We start from the raw sequence: 14,276 nt of genomic DNA on the forward strand, positions 1-14,276 counted from the left end.
AAGCACTTACACGAGTGCATGGATCATGCTATTCCAAACAGAACCAAGACGCTATACTCCTAATTAAGGAAGCCAATCTGGTGGTCCCCTGCCGTAAACAAACTGTACAACAGGAGGAAGACACTGTTGCAAAAGGGAGTACAGTCCCATGCATGGAGGAGTTCCCTGGTCAGCCTCAGTAAGAAGGTGAGATCCCTTATAAGATCCTCTAAAGCTAGCTACGAAAACAATACCACCACTAATTCCAACAACAACCACAAAGCATTCTATAGCTATGTCAAATATCTCAATGTCAACACCAGATCTGCTCTGAGTTACAGCACAAAGACACGAACATTACAGAACTAACTGATATTGCCAACATCTTGGCAGATAGGTTCAGTGCCACCTTTTCCCCCTCTCACTCCCTAAAGTGCCCATATCTATACAGGAAGAGTGCAGAGTCCCTGTACTCACAACTATGCAGGTAAAAGCTGCACACTCTAAAGCCAATATCACAGCATCCATGGGACCGGACAACATCCCAGGTTGTGTTTTACATGAACTTAAGAACGTACTGGCTCCCCACCTATGCGCCATGTTCAATAATAGCCTCGCATCAGGCTTTGTGCCCCCTGAATGGCACACAGCAACACTTATCCCACTCCACAAAGGTAGTGCCACAATGGACCACGGGACCTATTACCCTATAGGCCTGACTAGCCTGGTCTGCAAGGCTATGGAGCACATCATCATGGATCTCAGTCACAGAGACATTGGGTATCTCCAAACCTTTGATCCCTCCCAGGTTGGCATTGTTAAGGGCAGACCATGCCTCCTAAACCTGGTGGACCTCTTGGAGACAGTTACCAAGGCATTAGATGAGGGTAAGGAGGTCCACACACCCTACCTAGATCTCTCAAAGGCTTTCAACATCATTCCTCATTCTGGTATTATCGACATACCCATCCACCTGAACATTAACCCCTATGTCATGTGATGGTTTGCAAAGTGGCTCACGGACAGAACCCACACAGGGAGTTGCATACCCTAGGTCTGACTGTATACCAGTTACAAGTGGTGTCCCCCAGGGCTCAGTCCTAGGACCCCTCATGTTCAGTATATAATTCCCTGACATACAGGCAAGCACAGGAGGGCTTTGGCTGAAAAGGTTTGCAGACGACTGCAAACTAAGGGACATAATTGTTTCCCCAGCTGTTACAGACACCCTCCAAAAGGGTCGCACTGAGACGGATACCTGGTGTCAATATCATGGCCTCAAGCTGAATGCCAAAAAGTGCATAATCATCCCCTTTGGATATAACTAATTATCCACAGACTACCACATAAGTGCTAGTCCCCTACATACAGAAAAGGTAATAAGGGATCTGGGAACCCCAGTAGATAGCAATCTCTCCTTTGATACCAATAATGACAAGGTGGTTAGAATATCCTTCTACGTGGCCCCCCTAATCTCTAATGGGTTCGCATCCAGAACAAAGGAGGCCATTGTGCCTCTCTACTCATGACTTATTAGACCCATTAAAGGATATGACACCCCATTTAGGATGTACCTTACAAGACAACTGCAACAGCTTGGAAGACCACAACAGTAGCATACTAAGAGGATTACTAACCTCAAACAGATGACCTATGCAGCCCAACCTAAGAAACTCCAGCTGTACTTGGTTGCATACAAGGCCCATGTCCAACCCAGTATTGCTGGATATGCTCCACCTAAACAGAGTCCCCTGAGAGCCGCATGCTCTAGGGATATACACCTAACCACAACGATGAGTAGGACATGCTGGACGGATAGATTCCTGACCCGGAGACTCCCCATGCTTTGGAACATGATTCCAATGTACATCAGGCAGGGCCCCTCACTAGCATTCTTCGAGGGAAACTTTGACGGGTGGATGGGAGACAGACATGTACCCCGGGGATGACTGCAGTGGCTCTGTTGGACAGAGGCACAGGGAACTAATGGCTCTGCCGTTCAGAGGCACAGGGAACTAACCTATGGGGGTGGCGAAAGCCAACACACTCTAGCTAGGCTTATAAATACCCTTGCTAAGACAGCCTAGTACCTTCCTTTGCACTTATTACATGTCTTATGTGCATGGATAGTTAACTAGCTCTTCCATTTTACTTTGCTATCATGCTGATAAACTGTCAGGTGACTACAAGTCATATGTATCCTGTTATTGTGTATTGTAAATGCCAATAGACATAACTAATGTTTGCCTAATATAACAGTAATGCACATTACACAGTTATTGGCACAATATCCCACAATGCAAATCATAATACACCCATACATATGCCTACTGTTACAATATATCAACATATACTATCCCCTGTTATAGCACATACTTGTTGGACCAGCCCTGCCACTGACATCGGCTGGTGAGGAATATTTGTGTTCAAAGCCCTTATATAGCATCCCTTGTGGTATATACAGTGTTTGCCTTGTGACCTACAGCAGTACACACATAAATACTACAAGCGTTACTATGCTCAACAAACATCACTACAAGATAACTGTTTCCACTATGTGGATTGCGTGCACTTTAAATATTACAGAACAAGTACTACATACACAGACATACTGAGTGTTCTACATACCTTATTAGTAACCCAAGATGTCATTGACTGTTAAGTTCATAGGTTCATAGGTTGGTACTAGGCTATCAGCCCTAGGGCCTATACAAGCCTAGCCATAACAATTCCCTGGCTATTTCTTCCCACACTATTTACTTCCCTGGACCCCTGTCTAGCAGGGTGACTGACGTGATCCACGGGGTGAATTTTCTTTCTCCCATCCAATCGTCAAGGTTCCTTTTGAAGAGGGCCAAAGAAGCACTCTGCTTCACATGTATGGGCAATCTATTCCAGAGTCTTGGGAGTCTCTGGGTCAAGAACCGATCCCTCCAGCATGTTTTGTTTATTGTGATGACAAGGTTTAGATCCCTGGAGAGTGTGGCTCTGAGGGATTGGGATTTCTTTAAGTGTAGCATGTCCAACAGCTCTAGGTTAATTCAGTCCTTTTCAGTTTGTGTTTCAATCATCTTTGTAACATTCTGCTGGTATATACAGATGGTTTGAATGTGTGATACGCCATCCTTTTCTAGTTAAATATCGGTAACATGTGCTATCCTGACCACCAATTGGTGTTCCAAAGTAGTTAATTAGATGCACATCAGCTGTGCAGCTACTCCATTAGCCGATACCATGGCAACGGTGGTGTATAATTGACTACTCCACTTGGGCATTGTCCGTTTGCCTTACTTTCGAGGAAGACATCCTGATTGTGTTGTTTGTGATGTATTTCAACAGCTATATGGAGACAGACAGAGATATATTAGCTTCATGACTCCCGTGGATTGTGTGTAATGGCTAAACAATGTTGTTCTACATGTGAGTACAGCTGTTATATTTCAGAACATTGCTACTTATGCAGGGTTTGTTTGTACCTGATACTTCTGCAGATATTTCAGTCTGGCAAGGATGTTTGGGCAGCTCAAGGCTGTATGGCTATGCATGAACTGTTATGTGGTTTACAGTGTGCTCACCAGACATACTTGATCTGGTGTACATGTGTATTATACTGTGCTGTTAATCAGTAATTGGTAACACTTCCCGGTGTACACACAACCCTCTGAAATGGGATTAGTGCAAATAAAACCCTGTAACATCAGCAGCTGTTCCATTGTATAACAGCAACTATTTCACATAGGACCATGTTAGTGTGTCTCTGACAAGGTATGTTAAGGCTTCTGCAGATGTTGTACAGTGAGTGAATGATTTGTGATGTTATTACAGTTTGTATTGTAATTTGTTTGGGTGTGGGGGTGATGTTGGTGGGTGTACATAGCAGATGAAGGTGTGTAGGAACTGCTTTTATACATAATCGATATGTGTGTGAGGGTTCCTTTCCTATTTGAACACCTATCCTTTAGTGGACTAATACTATGGTAATTGCAGGCTGATTCATTAAGGCACTGTTAAGTGGTTCCTGTATAGCATGCAGGTGATGTTAGTCCTTGAATCCTTTCAGCAATACATCGGAATGTAATAAAGTGTTGCTACATGAAAGCTGTGTATTTCTGTCATAGGTATTTGCAGTCATTGGAGCTGTGTTGGTGACTGACCCTCTTTGGCTAGGGTTGCCACCTTTTCATATGGCCATAGTTGGACATTTTTGGGACACATATCAGATTTTACAGGCCGACAGAAAACGACAGTCAGTAGAAGGGATAGAACTTTCCTTTCTTGCCTAATTATAAGCTTATTCTTGTAGCAGTTTAGTTGCTTATCCTGTTTCTTGTAACATGTAGGTATTTTAGATACAGAAATAACTATTGTATGCAACTATTACATTACATATGGGACATAATTATGTCCTACAACCTCAGGACATTTGCCACGTTTAATATATTTGGTCAGGACACAACCGCCCAAAGAGGGACTGTCCCTCGCAAAGTAGGACAGGTGGTAACCCTATCATTGGCTCATGTCCATAGCACATATTTGTAATAGTGTACAGGCATATACTCTCCATTTCCTTTGTTCATAAAGATTGGTCGTGGCTGAATGTGTGATTGCTATGGTCTATGTTATACTCATATATGAACACACCAACCGCTGTAAACGGGATACCTATGGAATCCCGAAACCACACAATTCCAACACCCACAGTACCGGGCCCAGACTCCCATACCCCACATTGCCAACAGCGACAGTAACTCGCAAAAGTAACTCGAACATGGAACACACACACATGCACACAGACACACTGCTACCCACCACATCCAAACAAACCATCCTTCACAACATATGAGCAGGTGGGCAAGCCTCCTACACCCCCCATGTGGGAGTCTGTGCCCCCCACACCCCCCACTTTAATATTCTACCTCCTAGATTGCACAAACAAATGCACAAAGCAAACCCACACCCACACATTACAGTCCGCCAGGAACACACACCACACTCAGAACACACACTTACACACACTACAGCCCTCAGAAACACACTTACACACAGTAACCTACCTGAACCGCAACACCAGAAGCACTGACTAACTGTCCCTTAACATCGTGATTTTAAACCTCACGCTTCTGGTGTTTCGGTACTATGTTCTTTCGGACTTTAAGCCTCGTGATTACGTGCATCGGTATGTCAAGAAGTCGGTATGTGGTAGGTATCCCATTTATATGTACCTCCATGGTTATGTAGATGTTGTTAACCTATCTATATATCTACATATATATGTATATCCCCATATATCAACATTAATCTCTCTCTCTCCCTCTCTCTCTCTTTATATATATATATATATATATATATATATATGTTGATGTATATATATATATATATATATATATAGATATATATATATATATATATATATATATATATATATATATATATATATATATATATATATATATATAGCATACACCTTTCATTGGGTACATGCCGGTTTGTCCTATTTCCACACAGTCCTACCTTTTGTGTTTTATTCTGTCAGTATACACAACTGCCATTGGTACATCTCAGGTAGCTTAGGGGTATGTCATTGTGAAGACTGTGTACATGGTTGCGTGTTCTAATCCTGACAGTGGTAATTTTACCTCTCAGAGCAGGCACTGGTATTGCAAGGGTGATTAATGCACAATTCAGCAGTTGTGTGTTCCACATGTTTATTATTCCGTGGAATACTACCTATATATGCAAGTTGTGGTTAAGGTATACTATGTAACATGTAAATCAGCTGGGAAGATGCCTGTCACAGATACTCCCCATTATTTGGAACTACATCCCTGATTACATTATACAAAACCCCTCACTAACACTCCAGGGAATCCTTGCAGAGTGGGTGGGGAGCAGTGGATCCACCCCAGGGATCCCGCAATTGGCTTTGCGCCACAGAGGGACAGTTAGTAGGGTGGTGAAAGCAGACCCATTTTGGCTATGCTTATGAGTGGCCTCGGGCAGTTAGGCATGTACCTACCTATGTATCTATGAGCCTATACATACAGTATGGACACATGCTGATAGCTTAATTTACTGTTCAGGTATTGACTTACCTTGTGCCAATGGCAGTGGTGTGTACAATAGTTGAGGGCTACCTATGTAGGATGCACACAGTAGACCACCTAAACATGACAATTTACAGGAGGTCGTGTGTGTGTGCCATCCATGTTTGCTGTGTGTGCAGGTGGAGAAGGGTGTCAGTCCATAAGTACCTACACTGTCAGTGTGTGTGCTATACGTTCCCTCTTTGCCAAGGCATGGGCATACTGGGCATGCCTCCATCTGCCTACTGGGGTTGGCAAAGGGTGTTCGTGGTCTGAGTCCCTCTGTGCATCTGGGGCCCTTGGCAATGGTGATGGGCTGTGAGGGCCTTCACCATTCTGTCCCTGTTGCAGCTGTTTCCGCAGGATCATATTGTGTAGCATGGCGCATACTATGAAGATGTGGGCACACGTGCCTGGAGAGTACTGCAAGGCTCTACCAGATATGTCCAAGCAACGGAACCGTGATTTCAGCATCCTAAACACGCACTCTATGATGATTCTGGTTTCTGCGTGTGCCTCATTATGGTGTTCTTGCATGGCTGTGTGTGCATTTCTGATGGGAGTCATCATCCATGGTTCCAGTGCATAGCCAGCATCCCCCACCAGGTGGCCATATGGGATGTCCCCCCTGTGAGGCATGCCAGATGTGGGAGTCGTGATAGCTTCCAGGGCTGCCAGCACACACATCCATGATAATGCCTTGGGCATTTCACACAACCTGGCAGTTAATGGAGGGGTATCCCTTGCAGTTTATATAGTGCCTACCCTGCTCACCGGGTGGTGTCTTGATGTGTATGTGCATGCAGTCTATTGCACCCAGTACCTCCGGGTAGTCTGCCACACAGTGGAATAGACGCATATTGCTGGCCAACTCCTCCTGCGTTCAGGGGAAGTATATGTGCTCATTGACATGTGGTAACATAGCATCCAGGAACTGGTGGAGTACCCTGGATGCTGATGACTGTGAGATTCCCCATGCTATCCCCAGTTGGCCTTTGGAAGGTACCTGTGGCTAGCATTCTCAAGCTTACACATACCTTCGTGTCCACTAAGATGGGTTCACCTCTGTTACTTCTGGCTCTGAGGTGTGGCCAGCACAGCTCCACAAGTTGCTGTATGGTGTCCCTGTCCACCCTGTAATGCTCTACTATCTTCAGATCATGTAGCCCCTGGTAGGTTACCCTGGGTCTGAACACTCTTCTCCTCTTCAGGTGCCTGCGATGGTTGTCCGCGTCATCCTCCACACCACCATCAGTCTCCAACACATGCTGGTGAATCAAAGCTATGGCAGCCCCTAACTTGTACATATTAAAAGTTCCCCGTCTGTATACACCAATGGTGCAGAGTGTCTGGGAATACACAAGTGTGTGTGTGGGGCTATCACACTTTATACTATTGTGCAATGGATGATGCTGGTGTAAGTGGGTGTGTATGTGTAATTCCAGCTGTGGGGTATCTTAATTATTGGTTTTACAGCAGGTACTGCTATTGTGGGGCCTTTGGTGTTGACTTACGCTTGGCTGCCGTGATTCATCTATTGCCCTTTACTTCACTTTTCAACCCGATTCCTCTCCCATTGTCAGGCATGCATCCAGCTGCCTGCTTTCTTGTTTTGTACTTTCACAACCCAGGATTGTGTTGGGAAATGTGTTATGTAGCTGATCTACTGCAAGTTTGCTTTGTTCTGTTGTGACAGTTCTCTTTTCTTTGCTGTATGGCACCTCCCCTTTCCTGCTCTGCAGGTAGCTGTTAGCAGCCTTGTTAGCTGTTGTCAATGTCCCAGTGTGAGTTCCTAGGTGTTAATTACTCATTTGTACTCCATTTACCATGCTGCACCATTTCCTTATTGTCTTCCTGTATCCTTCCTGTTTCAACTGTGGTGCGCACCACGCACAGCCGTTTACTGGGTTTCGAGCGCATTTTCATCCACGTTCACATGCACTTGTGTGCTCTCAGCTAAGCAAAGCTATGGCTACTTCCACACCCCTATCCTGTGGCTTTGCTTAGCAACAGGCAACCCAGATTAGCAATGCCCCATTGTGCTTACAGCTACAGTGGCGCACCCCTCTCTTCGGTGTTGTACCGCTATGCCATGTGGTACATCCTTACGCTGGCGGGGAGTTTGCGATTCAGTATTACTTGACTCATTTGCATGGCATTGACTACTAATTCCTAGTTACCATGCAGAACACTGTCACAGACCCTTAGCAACCCTTGCGCCATGGTTGTGGTGTAGCAGTAGCATGCGTGCCATTGACTATTATGGGGAATTCATGAATTGTGTTACATTGCAGTTTTATGACATCTAAATATATTTTCCTTGTGATCCCGTTTGCGCACCAACGTACTGCGGTTTTACTTTGCGTTAGTGTGGCCATGACATTAAATGTTATTTTTTATGTGTTGTGCATGTTTTTTATGCCATTGGCTATATAGTTAGCCATTGGCATATATTAACATTATAATACGTAAGTTTGGTCTGCTTTCATGGCTCCGATTTTATGTTTGAAAAAATGTAAACCGTTTTTTTTTTGGTTTACATTTCTTCATGATTGCGCTATGCCTGCACCACTTCATGAATCACTATATACCTTCATTTGCATGCTACACTGCTGCACATAGGGTAATTAGTATACATGCGCCTGGAGCTGCGCAGTTCTGGTGTATGCTGGTACTGCACATGGAAACAGCTCGTACCTGAATCGCTCGGCGGCCATATTTGGCGCTAGATTGCCGACTCTACTCTGGTGCCTGGCGCAAGCTTCATGAATCCCAGGGACTATCTATATTTAAAGAAAACAACACTCTATTTTGTATATCAAAGATTATTTACACTACTGAACATACTTCTGGTCAGATAAGAACAGCTGTGTGAGTAAACTTACCATTAATGATTTTCAAATAGATCACTGTTGTAGTAACCCTAACTATATGGGATACATTCTACCAAGGATTATACCACTGCCCAGTTTACATACCTTTGAGCTCCCTATTCATACCCTGTATATCTGCCCTTAGCGCAAGAGTATGTACTGGTATAATAGAGATGTAAGGGTATGAAAAAAACTCAAGATTTCTTCTCCAAAAGGGAGGTTAAATCCTGAAGTTCTAAAACGGTTAAGTCAAAATCAGCAAGTATTGTCATGTTAGAATGGCAAAGATACAGAAAGGATCCCCACCCCAGCTAAGGAAACAGCAGGAAGACAATGGGGAAGATGGGAGGGTGTTATTACTGTAAGTGACCTATTTAAACTTTTACAGTTATGACAAGTTAACTTGCACAGCTGTGCTATGTTCTTTATTAGATCACTGCTGTAGTAGCCATAACTATATGGGAGGATTGCCATAGCTTAGGAAGAAAGGTTGGCTGGAGTAGATTCAGAGACTAGAAGCCCTGGAATGATGATGTTTACAAATCCAGCTCAAGCTCCGAAGACTGAATCAGGTTTGTAATACCTAGTAAAGGTGTGTACAAAAGGACAAGCATCAAAGATTTTTCCATAATGAGTGCAATAAAAGTTGATAGCCTAAAACAGACATATAGACATGGTTTGTTTAGAAACTGGCTGTCCATTCTTTTTGCCATCAAAGGATACAAAAAGATTGGTTAGACTTTCTAAAATCTTTTTGTCTTACCCAGGTAAAATCCCAATTATCTGTGGACATCCAAGGTATGAGGAATATTTTCTTCTCTGTTTTTGTTTTGCAGATGCACAGGGAGATGAATGCAGTGACTCAAAGTAAATTCAGAGACAATCTTTAGCAAAAAAGAAGGGTGTGTTTTAATGCTCAGCCTGTCCTTGTGGAAAACCATGAAAGGAAGCATAGACAAAGGGCTTGTAATTCAGATATCCATCTAGCAGTGATATAAGCTATAACGAAAGGGGTCATCAGTGTTAAAAAATGTAATGAAGCACTGTCTGCAGGTTCAAAAAGAGAGATAGGTAACTTCTCTAAAAGAAAATATGCCAAGGTGACAGTTTTTACTATGTGGTCTAATATTCGAAAAATTGATTGAGATAAAGAAGAAAAGGTTGGAGGTTTCCATAGGCAGACAAGCAGCAATGGCCAAAAGATGTACCTTTACAGAAGTGTACCCCAGTACAGAATTGAACAATGCCCACAGGTACTGAAGAACTGGAAGAATCCCACCCCTTAGGATGGGTATTATTCTCTTTTATGGCACCAGCTAAAAAATCTTTTCTGTTTTGCTAAGTATAATTTCCTAATAGAAAGTTTCCTAGTCTCCTTTAACACCTGCTGCACATCCTGAGAAAAACGTTGCTTAAATGAGATCAAAATTCTGTCATCCAAGCTGTTAGGTGGAAAATATATATGTTGCGGCAGATGAAGGATCCATTTTCCTGTGTGAAAAGATCCACTCTGGAAAGAAGGTTTTGGTAATCACCTTAAAGTCAGATGCATGAGAAGGGAGAAGCAATGTTGTTGGGGCCAAAACAGAGTCACCAGAAACATCTTTAGCAAGTTTATCTTTTGGGTGTCAGAGGGAAGGAGGGAAATTATAGTGGGGCACACCAATTAATTGGAAAATCATCCATTATCCAGGTCTTTTTTGCAAGGTTTTCTTAGATAAAAATTATTTAAGTTGTCCATTGAGAAAAGTGGCAAACAGATATACTTGGACATTCCCCAGAGATGGACAATCTCCTGGAAGAACTCTAGGTACAGCATCCACTTGTGAGGTTTTATCCTTGATCTGTTTAAAGTATCTGCTATTGTATTTTGCTCTGACTGAATGTATGTGACTTGCAGGATGAAGTTGTTCTCCATTGTCATTTCCCAGGCAATCTTGGTTAGCCTGCATTGAGGTATGGCTTTGCACCCCCTCAAGGGGGAAAGGTGAGAAGGCATAGGTAGTTGCTGGACTTTGTTTTTAAATGAAGGCATCTGGGATCCATCTCCTTTCATTTTTGAGTCGCCCTGCCATTTTTTATTGTTGTCTAGCTGGGAGCTTGAAAGGACATAAAAAACATCAGACGATGGAAAATCCCACTGATATCTAGAAAGAGGACTCAGTCATTTGAGTTCCTGCACTTTCTTCCAGTTTCTTTAGCACTTCTGCTGAAGAGCTGCCAAACAAAGGTTCTCTGTCAAGAGGAGGATTAAGCAATTGAGCTTTAACATCATTTGAAAATGTCTGTAATCTTATCCTTGTGTTTTATACATTGCAGTACCAGAATTAGCAGCCATCAACATAACATCTACAGCATCATAAGCACACTAAATAGTATGCTTAATGACATAATGCAGAATCTTATCCTTGTGTTTTTATGCATTGCAGTACCAGAATTAGCAGCCATCGGCATGACATCTACAGCATCATAAGCACACTAAATAGTATGTTTAATGATGTGATGCAGAATTTAACATTTCTGTCAGGGAAGATTTAGAGTCAAAGTTAGGAAGTAAAGCTAAGTTTTGCTGCATGTTAGCAAAAATAGATAAAGTATACTTGGATATGTGAGTCTGGCAATCAATAGCTTTAAAATCCTGATTAGATGATGTATAGACCCTATTTCCAAATCAAGGGAATGACTATTTTTGTCATTTTGGACAGAGTGAGAATCTCTGTCCCCATCCACAGAAATACTACCAGGGTCTGCAACAGGGTTTCTCTAAAGCAATTTATTTATGGCAGCCACCTTGTAAAATCTGTTAGCTTTCATAGGTTCAGGGGCTTGGGAGGAAGGAGAAATAGAGGCAAAAGCAAGTGTATCATCCAAGGCCCTTACAACTGGGAGAATAATCTATAACATGTCTTCTGAACTTCTGACACTCCACTACCCTCCCATTTAAAATATTCCTTCATTTTTTTAAATTGTATCCCCAAAAGAAATGATCTCATGTGGGAGAGTATGAGGAGAGGATATCTCCTGATTCAGAGTCACAAAGAGAAGGGGAAGATAATTCAGAGGAATAGTCCAAGTCCTCAATATCGGATTCAAAAATAACATCTTCATCTGAGGAAGAGGAAGATCTCTGGCATTTAATTGTGTAGAAACTGGAAGCAAAAGCTTAGGAGACTGGATTGTCTTTTAAACTGGCCTTGGGTATCTTATGACGTTTTCTGGGTAGAAAGGGGAGTAGATGGAGGTGACAAATGTTTTGGCTTTTGAGTCCTTTCTTTAGGAGTCTCTAGCTATAAGCTCCTAGGAGGGGAATCTAAAGGTCTGACCTATATCAAAGATGTGTCAATATCCTCCCCCACCAATACTTGATGAATACCTCCCTTAACCTCAAAGAGTATGATCCTAGGTTCTGTTTTCTTTGACGATGCCAGACATATGGTCTGAGTGTTCTTGTATAAATCCTGGACCATAGCAGCCTCCTAAGGGGACAAGCTTGAAGGACCAATTAAACTGTACCGATGGTCTGAGGGCTGCAAAAGATCCTCAGTGGAGATATAAGACCATGTAGAATTCATTGGATGCATCTTTTTACACCTTTTTTCACTCTAAGGGGGAATGCCTGCCAGAAGAGGTTCAGTCAGCATGGTCTTATATGTTAATTAGTTAAGCTGATTATTTTCTAGAAATAATTTTAAAGATTTTTTACAAACTCCTTAAGGGTTTTTGAGTAAATGAAAGGCAGATTTGGTAGGACCTGGTATCATGTTGATCCCATAAATAAAAAACACAGGGGGAAATGGGCGTCAGTGTAGGGGATATTTGCCTACCACACAAGCATTTACCCTTTCTGAAAGACATAAGTACATATGAATAAAAAGCTGAAGCCAACCACTAACCTCACAATGGTGAGCTGACCAATAGTCTGAGAAAGGAACCCAATGCTTTGTAGATTGGCTAATCATCCAGTCCTTGGCAGGATATTTCCCTTAGGGTTATGGCCAGTGCAACAGTCATATTTGCTCTTTACTTGCTCTCTTGTAACTGGTGAAAACCACCATGCTATAACCACCACACCTTGAAACTTCCAATTTCCTGACTGTTTGATGATCTGTGTATCCACTTTGTGTTGGGTCAAGTCAGGTCACTGCAGTCCTCCACTCTTGAATGCTACTCATCTAGTGTAGTCAACATTCTTGTTCTCTCCAAACGGTCTACTAGTCTGACCAAAACATTTAATTGACTACAGTTACCTTCCAAAATGCTGCTCTGCTGTGCTTCCTACAATCACAATATCCCATTGTTCCCACAGGCCCTAGGACTGACAGTATGGTATTGTTGTACACATCCTGTGACCCATATATTATGTCTTATTTAGGCTATTTCCTTGTTACTTCTGTATGACCTTTCATCAAGAGTTTTGGTATTGCATAGTGATGACTAACAAATAGTCATGAAAAGGTTTTGAGTCAGATTTATTCGGCTAGGCAGCTCCTTCCTCCCAGACTGCTCATATTGTTATTTCTTTTGGTGTAAGTAGGATGTAATTTACCTGAACTGCAGCCATAGTAGTTAGTTTGCTTTCTAAAGCACATTCTCTAAGTTAACTACAGACATACCTCTCAACCTCTTACAGCAAAAAAATATGGACATACATAATAGAGGAACAAAGGCCCAAAATAGGGACAGTTTTTAAATATTGCTCTTACAAACTTAAAACGTTGATAGAACAACAGGTTTTGTATTAACATACATTTTCGGGAGGGTATAAAGTCTTAAACTCAAATGTCTGTCATTACGTTCTGACTACAGTCCTTAATGATTGCCAATGATTTGCCAGAAAAAAGCACACTTTTATGAGAAATAGACAAAAAATACGAGGCAAAAATCTAGACATTCTGAGAATGTCTGTACAGTGCAGGAGTGTAATGACAACAGAGGTTTTTGCTTCCTCCCGTAGTTTCAGGCTAGTGATATGGTATATAATTTCTGGCCTTCCTTTGTAGCTTATTTCATTTATTTTCTCTATTATCTCAAATGGCCCTGCCATTTAGCCAAAACTGTGTTTCCTCCTGAGGGAACCAAAACTAACATCTGGTCTCCATCTTTAAATTATTTTGTCCTTGTAGCTTTGTTATGCACCCTATGCTGTGCACTTAAATTACATTTAAGTTGTCATGACAGGATAACCTTGCCTCCCTGAAAATGTGGTCTACTCTGGTCCTTTACAAAGACGCCCAGCATTTCTGATCTGTATTAAAATTTGTTGCTTCAGCTTTAACGTCCACATGTTCACAGAAATAACTAATTTCTTTACTAGTACCATAAGTTTCATTCACAGAGAATG

Source organism: Protopterus annectens, chromosome 1.part1 (genome assembly GCF_019279795.1).
Source record: "Protopterus annectens isolate FY-2018-M chromosome 1.part1, PAN1.0, whole genome shotgun sequence".
In the NCBI taxonomy this organism is placed as follows: domain Eukaryota; kingdom Metazoa; phylum Chordata; order Ceratodontiformes; family Protopteridae; genus Protopterus; species Protopterus annectens.